The following is a 15,579-nucleotide window of genomic DNA, read 5'->3' on the forward strand; positions in this document are numbered from 1 at the left end:
CTGTGACTTCTCTGAAATATCTAGTGATATAAATTCTTGGAACAGAGAGGGATGGAGACTTGTGCCATACACATGGGAGCATGGCTACACAGAGATAATACACATCAGCTTCAGGAGACTCATAACAGCAATTTTTTTTCATTGCTTTCATCATCTAAATGTCTATATATGGGGTGTTACTGGAAATCATGTGACTTCCTTAAGCTTAGCTTCCCCTGCTTGTAAACATGTGCAGGAATCTCACTTTCTGATTGCTGGAAACTAAAAGTAAGGTACTTCTCAGTAAACTTTTGCTCTACAAAAGAATTTATGTTTATGAAAATCATTTTCTTAACTTATGCTAATCTTCTAAGACTGCAGTATTCAGCCATAACCTTCCTTTACAAAGCTTGGACACGCTGGCACAAAGGTATGAAATTTCATGAATTTCCTTTTTTCTGATGACACTGTCATCAACAACAGCAAAAAATACATAAATGAAATTATAATAATTAACTGCACTCAGCTGCATTTTCTCGGAGAATTTCCACATGCTCAGAGTGTGGGAAAACTGACTCATTCTTTATGAGGGGAGCACGGTATAAATCCTGCTAATTATTTGTGCTGAAAGTGGTATCTCCAATTCATTTATTATATGAGTTACAGGGCTCTGGTGCTTTCTCAGTAAAGTGCCATTAATATTGCAGCTGGCTACGCTACAAACACTTTGCAAATCTTGAAAAATCGTGTTTCAGATTGGGTGGAAATACTTTAAATATATTTTTGTTCAACATATTTTAGCATTTCTTTGAACATACTCCCCCGTCAAATGAAACCATCTCAGCAGCTCCAGCAGGACAAAAAAGAAAGCCACAGCTGCAGCTGGAATTCAGAAATAGATATTATGCAGCACCAAGAAATACTGTGTGTTGTTAAAGGATTCTTTGAAGGAACACAGGACTGGAAGGGACTCCCCTGCCATTTATCAATCCCCCATTGTCAAGGGCCAAGTTCCAGGATAACTCTCAGAACTAGCTAACAGGTTGTTAATTAGTAGTCACTATTGTATAAAAATAGAAACAAGGGAATAACAAAGCAACAGAAAAGTATGACACACGGTAGACCCCACCCAGACCATTTCACAGATGGTCTCTGTGTTGGGAATACTGCCCATGCCTCAATCTGCCATGAGCCTGCCCACTTCCACCACTGGACCAGCTGCAGCAGAAAAATCTCTATGTAGCAGTATATGTTTGTATGAACAAAGAAAAGATGGCAATATACAGGGAAGAGGAAAGGAGAAGGGAGCTGAGGAAAGCAGCTCATGAGATGTCACATATTACATCAAGCTTGAAAGAACTTGTCAAGGCCTTATCTTGCTATAGATCAGTTGCTGTAGTTAGCTGAGCTGCTCCACCTTTCCGATAAACTAAAATGAATCCCGTTTAATTTCAGTGCCATTCATATCCAGACTTAAGTGCATGTCTGGCTGTCTCTAGGATATACATTAGGAAACTAATGGAAAGCACCTGATAGCATCGGTCAGATAAGATGGCTGATGTTCCCTCTACAGTCCAAGACGTTGTAAAAATACAAAATAATATTTTGGGTTGAGATGACTCAGAAATCAGCATCAACTTGCCAACTTGGAAGGCCCTAGGATGTTTGCTTCAAATAGTATCTTGGTAACAAATTCGTATGCCACATTCACATACACAAATCCATACATAATGAGATTAAAAGGTCACAGGCTCCTTAGGAGAAGCTCTGTTAATACTGAAATACAAAAAAAAAAAGTCTGCTGCCTACAAACAGAAAACTTATAATCCAAAGGCACTTCATTAAGTGAATTGATCTGTTTCTACAGCTATGCTCCATAACAGCCTGTAGCAAAAGGACCCCCTTGGGTTTTTTTATGCTTTTTATCTGGCATTTTTATCATGCCTGGCTTTCAACTGGCAGCATTACATTCTGGGTCAAGGACTTATTCTGAAGACTTACAAATTTTGGGTAGGCTGAAAACAGGGGTGATTTTTGTCCAGGAAAAGTTCCCTTTGGTATCTAGGAGCTCCGTTAGGAGGACAGGAATGAGCCTTTACATTATGTATCCTCAACCAACATGTGAACCTGATAACAGCTTGTTTTAAGGGTACCATCAGAGAGACAAGCTCTATAGTCAACAGTAACAGGAAAAATCAAGACTAGGAGTAGTTAGACTGCATGTGAGAATCAAAAATTCATGCTAGTCCTCTTGAAACATTTCCCTGCAAAGAGGATGCCATATACCTTGAGATATTTATAGATAGCATCAAAGAAAAAAACCAAACAAATCTACTAACAGAAGCACATTGGAGGTTAAGTGTACTTAAAGAGGTGGTCAGCTATAGGGCTGGATTATTGCTATACTAAAGCCGCCAATCACTTGAATCATGACACAAGCTGGCCATGAATATCCTGTAATATGCTGCTGGCCCCTTTCTTTACCTCGCATAGTCACTAGTCATATGTGAAAACTATGACAATTTCAAGCATCATGATGAGATCTGTACTTTTTTTCCCATGGGTTATTTTGCAGACTGGAAAATTATATTTGGGGAAGTGTTTGGGAAACTAAAGTCACATGCTTTAATATGAAAAACCAGCCTGCCTGAATCTATATATTCTGAGTTCAGCACTAACAGAAGTTATCAGTTTCTTACAAGAAAACATAGTATGCTTTGGAAGTTAAAACAACTTCCACATGATCAGAGCAGAAACCTCATACTTAATTTTTGTGCATTTGACACGAAATACAGAAACCTCTGATTTCAAGTTCAGCATGTTTCAATGGATTCCAAATAGCCTTAAGGGCAACTCCAAAACTAAAGTTAATTATGAAAATAAAACCTCGAATGTCTCAAACCAACCAAAGGCTTGGTTTAACCCTGAAAAGAAACTTGTGGAGACTGGTCCAGGCTGGATCAACAGAACCGGAGATATGGGCTGGTTCTGCACCAATCTGATCATGTCTGAAGCATGTCTGGGAACAATCTCTATGGCTTGCACTTCAGAAATGTGCACATCAAAGCCTTAACTGAGGCTTACCTACAAATTCAGTCTGGACCATCCTACAGAATTAGGTGCCTTTGAAAGCAAAGCTCTCTGGGCCCTTGACATAGAGGCCTGAAGATTAGGCATCACTTGCTTGACCAATTAGCTGCTATTCGAAGCTGTACAGGCTTAGCATAGATTTAGTCATGAAAAAATTCACAGTCTTTGTCTGGCTAGAAACAAGCAGCAGCAGAGACTTTCCTTGCATAGAAGTCCCTAGATGTGCCCCACCAGTGGGTTTAAAGCTCAAGAAACCCTACCTCTGCTTGCTCTCAGGGTCTCGCTCACACCACCGTCTCGTGGCTTCCTCTCTCTCTCTAGCATCTGTGGGTCAATATTTTAGTCCCTGTAACAGTATCTGGGGCAAACAGGCAACTTGGTTCTGCCTTGCCCTGTGCCCAGCACTGGCTCAGGACACCTTACTCAGTGCTGGAGCAGGATCAGTCTCTCCATCTTTGAATCCGAAAGACAACACCCAGGAAAACTGGCTGCAAAAACCTCCCTGTCTGTGAATACCTCTCAACATAACACTATTAAATAAATACCATTCAATGGTGTTGACTTTACTTCTGCACGTAGCCACCGTTAGGTATTGCACCACACAGACCTAATGTTTGCTTTTCAGTGATCGTCTGTGTTGGTTTATCAACTTCCAGGCCCATTTTCTACCCCTGACTTGCACCTGTGTTATTGTTATACTCCCTCCAAATTGCCCAAAATCTATTGCTTGTCTTCTCCATGCCTTGGGATTGTTCAAGATAGCCATTTTGTGGTGCTGATGCTCCTCTTGTACTGATGCTAGTTTGGTATTATAAAAGCCCACCTGAATCACCAGCACTTTGTTTATTTTCTGTGGTTTCCAGAAGAGAGTTCAGCAGATTTCCACAAACCTCAGAGGCTTGACTACAAAGAGACTTATACTGCAGAGTCCCAGACACGGGAGGTGTGGTAGCAATCTGATGTTCACAAGGTGGTTCTCTGGGGCTTTCCAAGAAATCGGGCTCCCATCAGCCACTGAGGCACTACAAGTCCCCAGTTTGGGTTGAACATTTACACCACTAACAACCACTTACTACTGCTGACATGAAAAATTTCCAGTATTCAACATTTAAAGACCTTTACCAAACATTCCCAAAACTTAAAATGTTTTCCTTATTAATAATGACAATATATAAAATTAGTATCATAAGTTACAATAAGACCAAAAAATTACTTTTTTCATAGTATGAGTATTATAAAGTAAGCCACTGAAGCTCCTGATAAGAGTGGTTTACTCTTAACACATTTAAATTCAGGGCCTAGCTTTAGTAGCTTTTGAAACACAAGGATGCTAAAAGAGGCCATTTGGAAACTCACTCAAAGGCAACTACCTTATTTCTGTGTATACCTTAGCTCTACAGACCTTACTCTGACCACACATTAATTCCTCCAAAACCTATCCACACCAAGGTATCCAGCTCATCACTAGGGGCTTCTCACAGAAGAGAAGCATAAGCATGTTCCTCAAACCTCTTGGGAGAGGAATTTGACCTTCCAAGTTAGACTCTAAAATGTCACTACAACCTTAAAAAGCCTCCCTCCTTTCTCATCAACGCTGTTGAATCTTATTTTTGGTTAGCAGATCCTGTTTCCCACAGACCTGCCTCTCCTCCCCTTCTCCTTGTCCCACATCCTTCCCTCCAGAGCTTTCCTTGCTCCCATCTCCCTAATCATCTTGGGCGCATTTCCAGAGATCTACTTTTAAAACCAGTATGCTATAAACAGGCTAGGCTTGTCAGCTTTAAAACTTGCTCGAGTTACTGTTTTTGAGGTAGGAGAGGGGAAAAGGGGTATTCCAAGGGGACCCCCTTGACATGACCATTCATCTGCCTAAATCAGCAGTTCCCAAGCTTGTTGGCTTGCAACCTCATTTCCGGGCTCGTGACCTCTCTTCCATCAGCACTCTTTGGGGTTGCGACCCTAACTTTGGAAACTTCTTGTCTGAATCAGTCAAAAGTGACGCCTCAAGAATAATTTTCCAGTCGGTGCCATGTTTGTTTATGCTCCTGAGTGGCGTGATTACCCTGAAGTTCAGGTTCAAACTTGTCTCTTTGCTTGTTTGTAAGTCTGGAAAGAATTTCTGGGTGTCACTCAGCCAGCAGATAGTGAACTTTGTAACTTTTGACTGTTCTGGTTAGGACACTTATATCCCAACTGACCTGGTATGGCATTAAGCACTTGGCTGCAAAGTTCAGCTGTGCCTGGATGAAACAGGGATTTTGTTTCTCTGCAAGGTCTGGAAACATCATTGTTTTTCCTATTTGCATGTCACGATCATTCAGTTACTACCCCCAAATCACTCCTTATACAGTAACATGGTTTCATCTACCACATTGTGCATCCTCACGCACACAACTGGATGAGCTCTCAGAGCCGCTTTGCTGCATGTCGGTTTGTCTGTCTCTTTACAGTCATTGAGAATGTGTGGTTAGTGAAAACTTTAACATTCAGATTTCTAACTCTGTCGTCTTTGCTCACTGATAAAAGGGCGTGTGTGGGAAAAATCAATGACAAAGTGGTCTGAACAGGTCTTGAAAACACAATTAAAAATGCTAAACTTTCAGAACATTCGCAGTTTGGATGTGCTAGCTAGTCCTGCTTTGGAATTTCTCTGGAATTAAAATAATTGGGAACTTTTCAGCTACCTGCTTTCTCTTATTTTCACATCATATCCTTACTCAGTCTACACGTCTCTGTAAAGGTGGTTCTGCATTAAAGGCCAGATCCTTTAGCTTTGCTGCCCACAGAATGTCTCTCACATGCTACTCTCTTACTCTAAGCCTAAAGCAGTTGTTTAACTTTTTGTTTGACCTCAGTGTATTTCAGTGTTACTGTTTTTCAATTTGAACAGCCAAGAGATATCTGCCTAGACACACCAGGGTGGAATTTGGGGAATGTAAAGTGGAAGCTTAGCAGTAGTTGCAGCACCTGGGAGCAGCCAGCCTTCATACCTGCCTTTGGAAAACACAGAATATGAATCTCGAGTCCAGGAGGAACCAGTTCATATGAATCTCTGAAAGGACCCACCACCACGCAGTTGAGGGGATCAAGTTACTGAAGACCAGTGGAAGAGACAGAGAGGAGAAAGATATTTGGGTTCTGTGGCTTTGCACCACTCAGGCACATGTGAGTACACGAGGCAGTTGGGTACAACCCCTTTTTGCAATTATTCAGTCCCCATATGAGGTTTAACATCTGACTTTGGTTGCTGCCAATAAAAGAAATTAGGCTGAAAATGTTTCAGCACGAAAGGCAGCCACTGGAGCCAACATCAGGGCTTCTCTTTCCCTCAACATGAGGGCAAAGCCCCACAGCCTGGCAGTGCAGGCCAACCAGTGAGGAAAATGAAGTCATGTTCTGTTAGAATGAAACTTGCTGAAGTTTCAGGAGAAGTTTCTGTTTGGGCCTGTAACGGTTTGCATGAGACCATTGCTTCTTTGCTACTATACAGCACTTTCGGAAGGGTTGCTGATCCCTGATGAATTGCAAATGGCTTTCTCTTTCTTCCTGTCTTTTGTTGACACACTGTGCTTACAAGAGTGCACCAAGGTCAGGTTTGCCTTCTGCCTTTTTCTTGTGCCATTATGAATTGGAAAACTGGTGGAGATGTTAAAGCGATCAGGCTCAAGAAGCTGGTGTGGCACTGCTACGCAGTTAAGTATACTCTGAAAAATCTGCCCAAGACTTCTCCAATTTCAGCCAGGGAGGTTCAGATGGACAGGAGATTTCAGGTTTGTGGGGAGTTGTCTGGTTGTGGTTGGATTTTGCCTTTAAAAAAAATTAAAAATTGGATTTTCTTCAGCTGGAATGGAATTAAAAATATTGCCAGAGAGGATGGAACATTGGACAGATCCCAAATCTGCAGATACTAATCCAACCTAATAAGAAAATGTGTGTCTTTATGAATAGTGTTCTACAAAAGGGAAGAACTGTACTGTTAAACGGAAAAGAGATACCAAAATCAAAATAATCTTATTCATCCTGGTAATGCACATTAAAGAAGGATTGCTAGTCCCCAACTCTGCATAGACTAGATGGAATTCAGTAAAACAAAGCAGGCGGACAACTGAGATTTTGACCAGTATGGGAAATTAATCCTTCCTTTGAAGAAAAGGCACTCTATCAAAGGTTCAGGGCTGAAAAACTAATTGCACCACAGCCACTGTAGCTATATAGCATTTGTATAATCAGGTTAGACTCCCTTTTGGTTGATCAAACACAGGCTCTTGTTTCAGTGGTGTATGGAAGCACACTTTGAAGTGCAGATTTCATATCTGAGTGAAGTTCTCATGTACAGGTGCACATTTGTAAAACATCCAGGAATATACGAAGGGGCCTTTTAAGAAAGGCTCTCCCAGCTTGGAACAGAGATTCTTCTCTTGAAGATGACAAGACCATTCAGCTAATGTTTGGTCTCTTCCTGCTTGATCCGAAGAAACCAAACAGCATGTGGAAGTGTTGGAAGGTGGTAGATTCAACCTTGTCAATGATACATTCTGGATTTTTTTCTAGTAGTAAGGTCATATGCTTTATCAATCCACTAGAATATGATGCTGGCAAATATTTTTTAGAAAAAGTGGCTGTCAAAGGATAAGAAAGTGAAATTTACCTAGATCTCCCATCATAGCTTTCAAAGACATAGTGATTCATGTAATTAAACATCCACAGGTCTCTCCTGCTGCTGCCAGCATAGACAAGCAGATGCCTTCAATATATGTTTCAGACTTCAGGGTATCAGAAGGCCTACCCTTAAAAAAAAAAATAATTTGGGGAACATATGTAAAAGATGAAAGTGCTTTTTTTTAAAAAAAGAGAAACCTTGCATGTAATCATGTACACCGCCACAAAGCATGGGATGAAGAAAAAGTCTGAAGTGAGCTCTTCTGGCCACTCCAATAGTCCTCCCAGAGACACGAGCGTTGAGCTGCCATGTCTTAGTAGGGCTCCTGTGTGATAGTCCATGTGTCAAAGGAAAAGGATCTCAACAAAGTAAGATATTTGTGAAACTGAAAAATCCATGTTGTCCTCAAAAGGAGAAGATGAACTTTTTGAAAAAACAAGGATGTAAAAGGAATAACTCACTAGTTTTTTACTTCTTGCCCTTCATTGGCATATTATTCCCTAAACCAGCCCAGCAGAAAACAGACACACGGAAAAGGAGTGCAAGTAGGCATCAGCATGAGAGCAGCGAGTCTTACTCCACCAATTCTCAAAGTAAGACCTTTAACGATATTATATGATGATAAAGATTGCATCAGAGACACCAAATCTACAATTCCAAAGATAGAAAAGTTTTGTCCGCATCTGGGAAATGACTGTGATCCTACAAACTGGGAGCCTGATGAAATTAAGACAACTTTCTTTGAAGGTGCTGAAAGGCATGAATGCCAAAAGATGACCAGGGAACCTGAAACTAGCAGCGCACAAGACTATATGAATCAACAGAACAGCCCAGTGACACCGGTATGAAGCAGTCAGGGGCAAAAAAACAAGAAGAGACCACAGGCCATGGGTATTTAAACATGTTTACATTCAGTGTAGCATTATCCATGTGTCTTGCACAAAAGTGGAACTTATTTCTGTGCATTACCCTTGAGGAACACTGCAATATTGCCTTATGACATGATACTCACGAGATGGGGACTTCTCTAAATTAAGTGCTTTCTAACACTGGATAGTCTTTCAGACTTGCTTTTTTAGTGGATGCTTTTTTAAATAGCTTACTGTCCAGTGACTTGGAGTCACATGTTTGTGCCACTGATCATTCAAAGAGTATTTCACAAATTCTTTGGGAAAATACTCAGACTTGCCTAGATAAATAGCAGAGCGATGCCTGTCTCGGAAACTCCCTTCTCTGCCTAGAACAAACTGAAGACAGGGGGAGATGTTTCCACAGTCAGCACCAGAGCTAAGACTAAGGAGTGAAAGGTGCTCACCTGGAAGTTTGAGCTCCAGGGCTATCGCTAACAAACAGAACAGCCAGAAAAAGTGCTCAGTGGATTGCCAGAAGTAAAGATATTCACAAGGTGAGGGTGCAGAATTGGAAGAGAGGGCTGGGTTTATACCTGGCCAGCTCCTGTTTCTTTCAAGAAATGCATCTCCGTAGAAGAGGCCACAGAGACGTGTCAGGGGACGCAGATTGACCAGACAGACAGGAACAGACACAGCCAGAGCTAAACTCAAGAGGGTGGCAGAAACTGCTGGGTGGGCTCAGTCAGTGTTTGGGAAGAGCAGCAGGGACTCCCCTTGCCCCTGGCTAATGCCTGGCTGTGCCCCGAGGGTGTGAAAGCAGCTCACAGCAATGGGATCCAAGTGAGCTGCACTGATGTGCTTTTAGATCTCAGGCTTTATTAATTCCTAGATTTATGTGTCACTGGTCTAGGAGCATCCATGTACCTGTGGAAAGGCAGTTCCCTATTCCCAGCTATCGTAGTTGCATATGCATAGCAAGGATAGAAAGGGGGGGGCACTGCATTTTTAGAGAGACAAAGTGATTTTTGAATCCTTCAGGTCCCTTCCTTTTCTCTGGCATTAACTAGGGCACCTTGAAGACAGCTCTGAGATGTGCTCTCTTTCCCAGTGCCCACGATGGGCCCCACTGTGGTGCATTCAGTATGTCTCATTTGCAGTGTCCCCATGCAAGGGTTGAAAGGGGTACACAAAGTAGGTTGTCCTTGCCTCTCCTGCACCTTTTCTACAGCATATGAGACACTAAGAGTCCTGCCCCAAGAGCAACTGAGAAGTTAGTGAAATAAACTGGCCAGTAAAGTGATTGGAAAGTCTGATGCCTAAAAGTGCAAATCTTGCAGGAAAAATCATCCCTGGAAGGAACCTACATGCCTTCAGTTATGTCCAACACCACCACAGGCCTCAAGAAAATACTCCAGAAGGTGCTAGGTATTCACTAGCACGAATGAAATCTTTTCTACTGAGTCCTGCACAGCAAGTTGCCACAGAACTAAACCCCAAAATGCTTTGACAGGGCTGACCATGCAGCCATCTGCCATGCACCACTGAGGCCTGGCAGCCTTCATCTCCTCCACCTCGGGAATCACTGCGTAGGTGGCCTGACTCATTCTCTCAGGTGTACCTGATGGACTTAAAAGAGGATTTAGGCATCCAGAATTAGGCCTCAAAACTTCATTGAACTTGTAGGGCACAGGGAAATGGTGCGAGCAGCCCGTCTCCCTGCTGTCCAAATGTGAGAGAAGATACAATGGAGGGGAGTGAGTTCTAATGCACAATTGGAAGCTGTTGTGAAATTCCTCACGGAAACAACTGATCTTTTTTATTTATCACAAATTTGCTAAGTAAGGTTAATACCCTGCCATTGACCCTGCCTCGTATGCCCTTAGTAATACTACCATGCTTTGTCCCATTAAGGTTTTACGGCAGAAGAGATAACACGCGGTCGATAACCCATTATAAACAGGTACTTTTCTTCTTCTCCCCCTCCCCACAGCCCCCATCCTGTTGTGGCAGAGAAGATAACGCTTCAGCCAGAGAACTTGTTTCCAATGTCAGCCTGTAACCAGCTTATGCCTGAAGAAAAAGAGACTGATCAGCCATTGTGGTCTTTATCCTGGCAGCTGAATAGCCTGCGTGAATATCAACATTATCATAAATCACTCAATTGCTGAAAGTCATCTTCCCCTCAGAAGGAGCTGAATAGCAACCGTTTCTAAATCCTTATGTACATCCATTTACAGCAGCTGAGCTGTGGGAGTACACAGACCTATTTTTCAGCTAGCATGATAATCAAGCCATTCCTCATTTAAGAGTGAATTCATTTGCCTTGGTATTAGTCCCAAATAATAGTTCAGGAAATTGATATGTAATCTCCAACTAAAACTTAGATTAAGATGAGGCCACCAAACTCCTTTATTCCTTAAAACACATTTAAAGCCCCCAGCCAGACTCTCATCTTGGTGTGAATCCAAACATACTGTATTATATTTAAAAGCCACTGCTTTAAACTGGGGGTTCTCAGTAGCCCCAGTCTAGCCATAAAGATCAGAATCTGTCCTTAATATCCCTGCACACTGGTACTGTGCAGAACTAGCTCCAGAGTATTTATAGCTCACACTATATATACACACCACAGCTTCTAAAAGCATATTTTATCTTTTGGGAGGACAATGCTTTCAGAAATGTAATAAAAGGAAAAGTTTTGCTAAAAAAAAAAAAAAAAAAAAATCTAAAAATCTGCTCAAACCCTTAACCTGGAAGAGTGGCCTCATGCTGCCAATCAGATAATAAGCTTAATTATTACATCACACTTTATTTGTAGCTCACTGTGTAGTTAATGGTTGCAGCTTATCTAACAGGAGAAATGTGAAACCAGAGTTTTAGAACAATAGAAACAAGGCTGTCACCAGCAGGCTGCCAATGAATCACGTCCCCGCAGTCAAGTTCCCCCAGAAGGTCATTTGTAACAGAAATACATCTCCTCCTAGAGCTGGTAAAATGCTGAAAAGTGTTTCTCAGTTTTACCCTAACAAAATATCAAGCAGATCAATTACCAGAACAACTTCACCTGTTTGTATTTTTATTTTCTGTCGATTGCAAGATTTAATAGTAAAGGTTACTTAATAGCAATAGTAAAGTTACTTAATGGTAAAGTAAGCAGGCCTGCTTGGTTCTGTGTCTGGGATTCGAGATGTGGTTTTACCTTCACCCTAAATTCAATGTATCTAAACTCCAAGCTTTTATAAGCCTTAAGAGAAAAGTGATTCACTGTTCTCTTTCACATTTTCAAAAAAAAAAAAAGAAAAAATTATTTTTAAACACGAAGTAACTTTCTTCCATACCATTCAAAACTGAAACCCTGAAACCACTGAAAGACAGTGAGTTCTGTAAAAAGGGTTCGCCAAGAAACAGAAAACAGCTCTGACACTTTCGTGTCCAGAAAGATATGCAGAAAAAGGACAAGGAAGTGCAAAAGAAAAATCAGGTACTACCCGTGCCATAAATATGGAAGCCGGTTTTGCTCATACATAATAATTTTAAAGTAACTGCTCTGTCTGCAGCTTAAAGAGAAAAAAAAAAAAAAAAATCTCTTCTGCTGCACTTGCAAAAGAGCTCCAGATTTTCTGCAAGAGGGAAAAGAACAGATGATGGGGGGAGCTATTCTTTTAAGACGAATGTCATTGGCACAAACAGCTGGCAGTTGGTGGCGTATTATTTATATGTGCAGTTGCTCATGTTTTTTAACAGATAAGAAAGCAGTATCTCATTTGCAATTCAGGTGAGGCACATGAGTGGCTCTACAGCGCCACTAGCCCCTAGGCCATGTTTCTTATCATATCAGAAACATCTGTCACGGTGCAAATGAATTCATTATAAAAGCACATCAAATATGCAGTTTCAGGATGAGACAGCAGTCTGCAACGAAACCAAAAAACCAGCCTCCCCCTGTAAAAGCTGGGATGGTCTGTCCCATATTCACCAGCTGGGAGGAGGGCAAGCCCTGGGAGGGGTAAGAGGGGGAAAAAAAAAAGAGAGAGAAACCTTGGAAATGTCATTATTATAAATTATCCCTTCTCTAGGAGCCGACTGTGCCTGAGAACGGGCTTGCTCACAAGGGTCTGGTGGTTCACACAGAGCGTGCAGACAGGCTGCAAAGTGATTATCACATCACTCCATGCCGAGTCCTCTGCTCCTCTGGGCTGCAAACAGACCTCACTAATCCTGGTCTTTGGGGTCCAGAGGCCTTTGCTTGACAAAATACCTATAGACTGGGGTAGAAAAGGTACATGGGAAGGTAGTCAGCATGGGAGTTACCATTAGAAGTGCACTTGTGTGGGCACCATGGTCAGAGATGGAAATGAATCCATTTTAAGGGCAGCTGATGGTAAGATGATAGGAGCTTCCACTTCCAGGGAACGCAAGGTGCATCTTTGGTCTGTGCTGAGAAGAAAACCAGGATGTATTGGAAACCACTCGCGCACCCATGTTCATCCTTGCTGTAAGGATGCGCACCTGGCACAAATTTAGAATGCAACAATTCACAATATGGGCCATGTTTGTCTCTGGTGGCATTCTCCAGGTTTGGGCCTAATACTCCTGTGAGTACAATGACATTTTTGTGCTCCTCTTTAGCAGGGACAAAGACAGCTCAAGGTGACTTCAAAATCCCTTACGTCTAGAAGAGGCCTAGAAATGCCTCTCTAGCTCTGGAAGCAGGCGGCTGCATTGAGATCCCCATCTGTGTCACACTGAGTCACCACTACCTGCTGTGTCTTTGGGCTTTTATTGAAAAATACAAGAGAAAAATTACTGTATCTTTTGCCCTTGCTGAGAAGCACTTCTGAACTTCAGCTGATGCACAGGGGAAAACTATGGACAGATCTTGGGCTGGACCACTACTTCTTTAGCCCCTGCACAGCACCGAGGCACACGCTGCCTTTTCTGTCCTCTCAGGGACCCCTTTGGTGAGCCTACATGGCTGCTGCTGCAATTGTGGATGAAATGTGAAACATCCCCATTTCCCCCCCAAGGAGTACTAAAAGCAGGCATGCAGCTTAAGAAAAATAGAGGAAAATACCTATTTTAACTTTGCTTCTAATCACAAAACATATATTCTTAAATATGCACATATCAGCAGAAACAGGGGGTAAGGGCTCCCATTCTAAAACAAACAGAAACATGCACTTTGAGCCCTCATATGAAATGGCAGTAAAAGCCCAACCCGATAATTATTTTCCTTGATTTTCAGCCAGACGAGGCACAAGACAAATAAGTCATCAAGGACAAATAAAAGGAGGTTCATTCATCGCATTCAGGGCTGGAATCTTTAATGGTCACCAAATGAACTAAGATAACTAAGTAACCATTGTAAATATTAATCTTTAAAGGAAAACAATACTCCCAACAACAGGAAGCCTGATAAGACATTGGATGTTGCCATCAGTGTTATGGAGTCTCTCTAATTTCCTTAGTTTTTTCTTATGCCTGTAGAGGGATCAGGAAGGGGAACATATGGTATCTCTCAAAGGAAGTAAATTAACATTATTAATAGCTAATGTGGGAGAGGTGAAGCAGTGATTGTTCGTGGTGGTTGTTATTGTGCTTTTGTTGGGGGGGAAGCCTGCCTGCTAGTGAGTTTAAGCACTCAAGCCAAATTCAAAATCTTGTATTTATAAACAGAGATCTGATAACAGTTGCCTAAGCATCCATGATGCTTTGCCAGCGCACGCACGTCAAGCTGATCTGAAGGGACTGTGTCTTGGGGTTTTGTCCTAGGAGTTAGCTAACACAGATGAGAACTTACGGCATGGTTCCTGCTCCCAAATAACTCCTCATGTGGACCCTTACATTCTTCTTTGCATTAGTTTATTTCGAAGCAGGAGGAACATGGATGGGTAGGCCTGTACTTCTGAGGAAAAGCAGTCCTCTGACATCCACTGAGGCAGCTGGTCAAGGAACCATTGAGTAGGTGGGTTCTCACATGCCATGGTCACTGATGTGGGAATTCTACTTTCAAGTGCAGAGTGATGGCACCAGCAGGTTTCTGGGGGCTGTGCAGCAGTGTGGTATGCAAGTAGCAGAATTATTTTGTGGGAAGCGATGGTAACAAAGTGCTGTATTAGGACAGATTGAATTGGTGACCTGGAAAGGTCTCTCAGAGTCCTGGGATCCCTTGCAGTTTCCCCACACTAAGAGAAGAATTCACCTTTCTTAGGCCTCTGCTTTCATCCCTCTCCCAGAGTATTTAGAGTACTTACTTACTCTAAATAACATTGTCACTTAAAGAACTTACATTACAAGCTGTTGATACTCAAAAGAGTAGGACCCTGATCCCAGTCTCAGCCTTGTTTTTCCTAGAGCACCTGAAAGCATGAAATGCATTCCTCATTTCTCCAAGAGATCCTATACCACCTACTTTCTTCCCAGTCATGAAACCCCAATGCAATTCCAAGCTGGCCTGGCAGAATTGGACTTTGTGGCACCTTTCACACTGAGACAACCTGCAAAATTGGCGGATCTCAGTAAGAATGAGAGGACTTGATTAGAATTACCCAGTGATACCAGTGATAAATTTACCCAGTGATACCCAGGGATAAAATTACTCAGTAGATATAAGCAAGTTCTAGGGGAAATTGTTCAATAAAGTCTTCAGAAAGAAAACAGTGAATTTTGGTATAATTAATTCACTAGATCTTAATAAAAATTGAGTAGGCTAGTAAGAAAGCCTCATGCTTCAGGGCACATGGTGATTGCTTTATAGAGACAAAGGAATTCTCTCTGCTCTTGAAAGCTTATACTTAACTGCAAGTTGACAGCTGGATTTTGGTTTCTAGGCCTGAAGAGGACAACTTGAACATCTAAGACAGTACAGACTTAGACAGGTGCAACTGCTCCATTGTGAAACCTTGCAACTCTACTTGAAGAGATAACTCAGTAAACTCTCATTAAGTTTGTGTCTTAAAGCTGGTCTAAAATACCTCTTCCTGGGTGATTACGGGATAT

The 15,579-nt window shown here is 41.9% G+C and overlaps 1 long non-coding RNA gene across 1 annotated transcript; it reads left to right on the forward strand.

Annotated features, from left to right (window-relative positions):
* The first annotated feature begins 195 nt into the window (after nucleotides 1-195).
* On the forward strand, nucleotides 196-15,404 carry LOC106890711. Its single transcript, XR_001412556.1, has 3 exons — nucleotides 196-409; nucleotides 5,960-6,234; nucleotides 10,571-15,404. It is a non-coding gene; the product is annotated as an uncharacterized LOC106890711 (long non-coding RNA).
* Nucleotides 15,405-15,579: the final 175 nt, after the last annotated feature.

Source organism: Calidris pugnax, unplaced genomic scaffold (genome assembly GCF_001431845.1).
Source record: "Calidris pugnax isolate Ruff unplaced genomic scaffold, ASM143184v1 scaffold81, whole genome shotgun sequence".
NCBI lineage: Eukaryota > Metazoa > Chordata > Aves > Charadriiformes > Scolopacidae > Calidris > Calidris pugnax.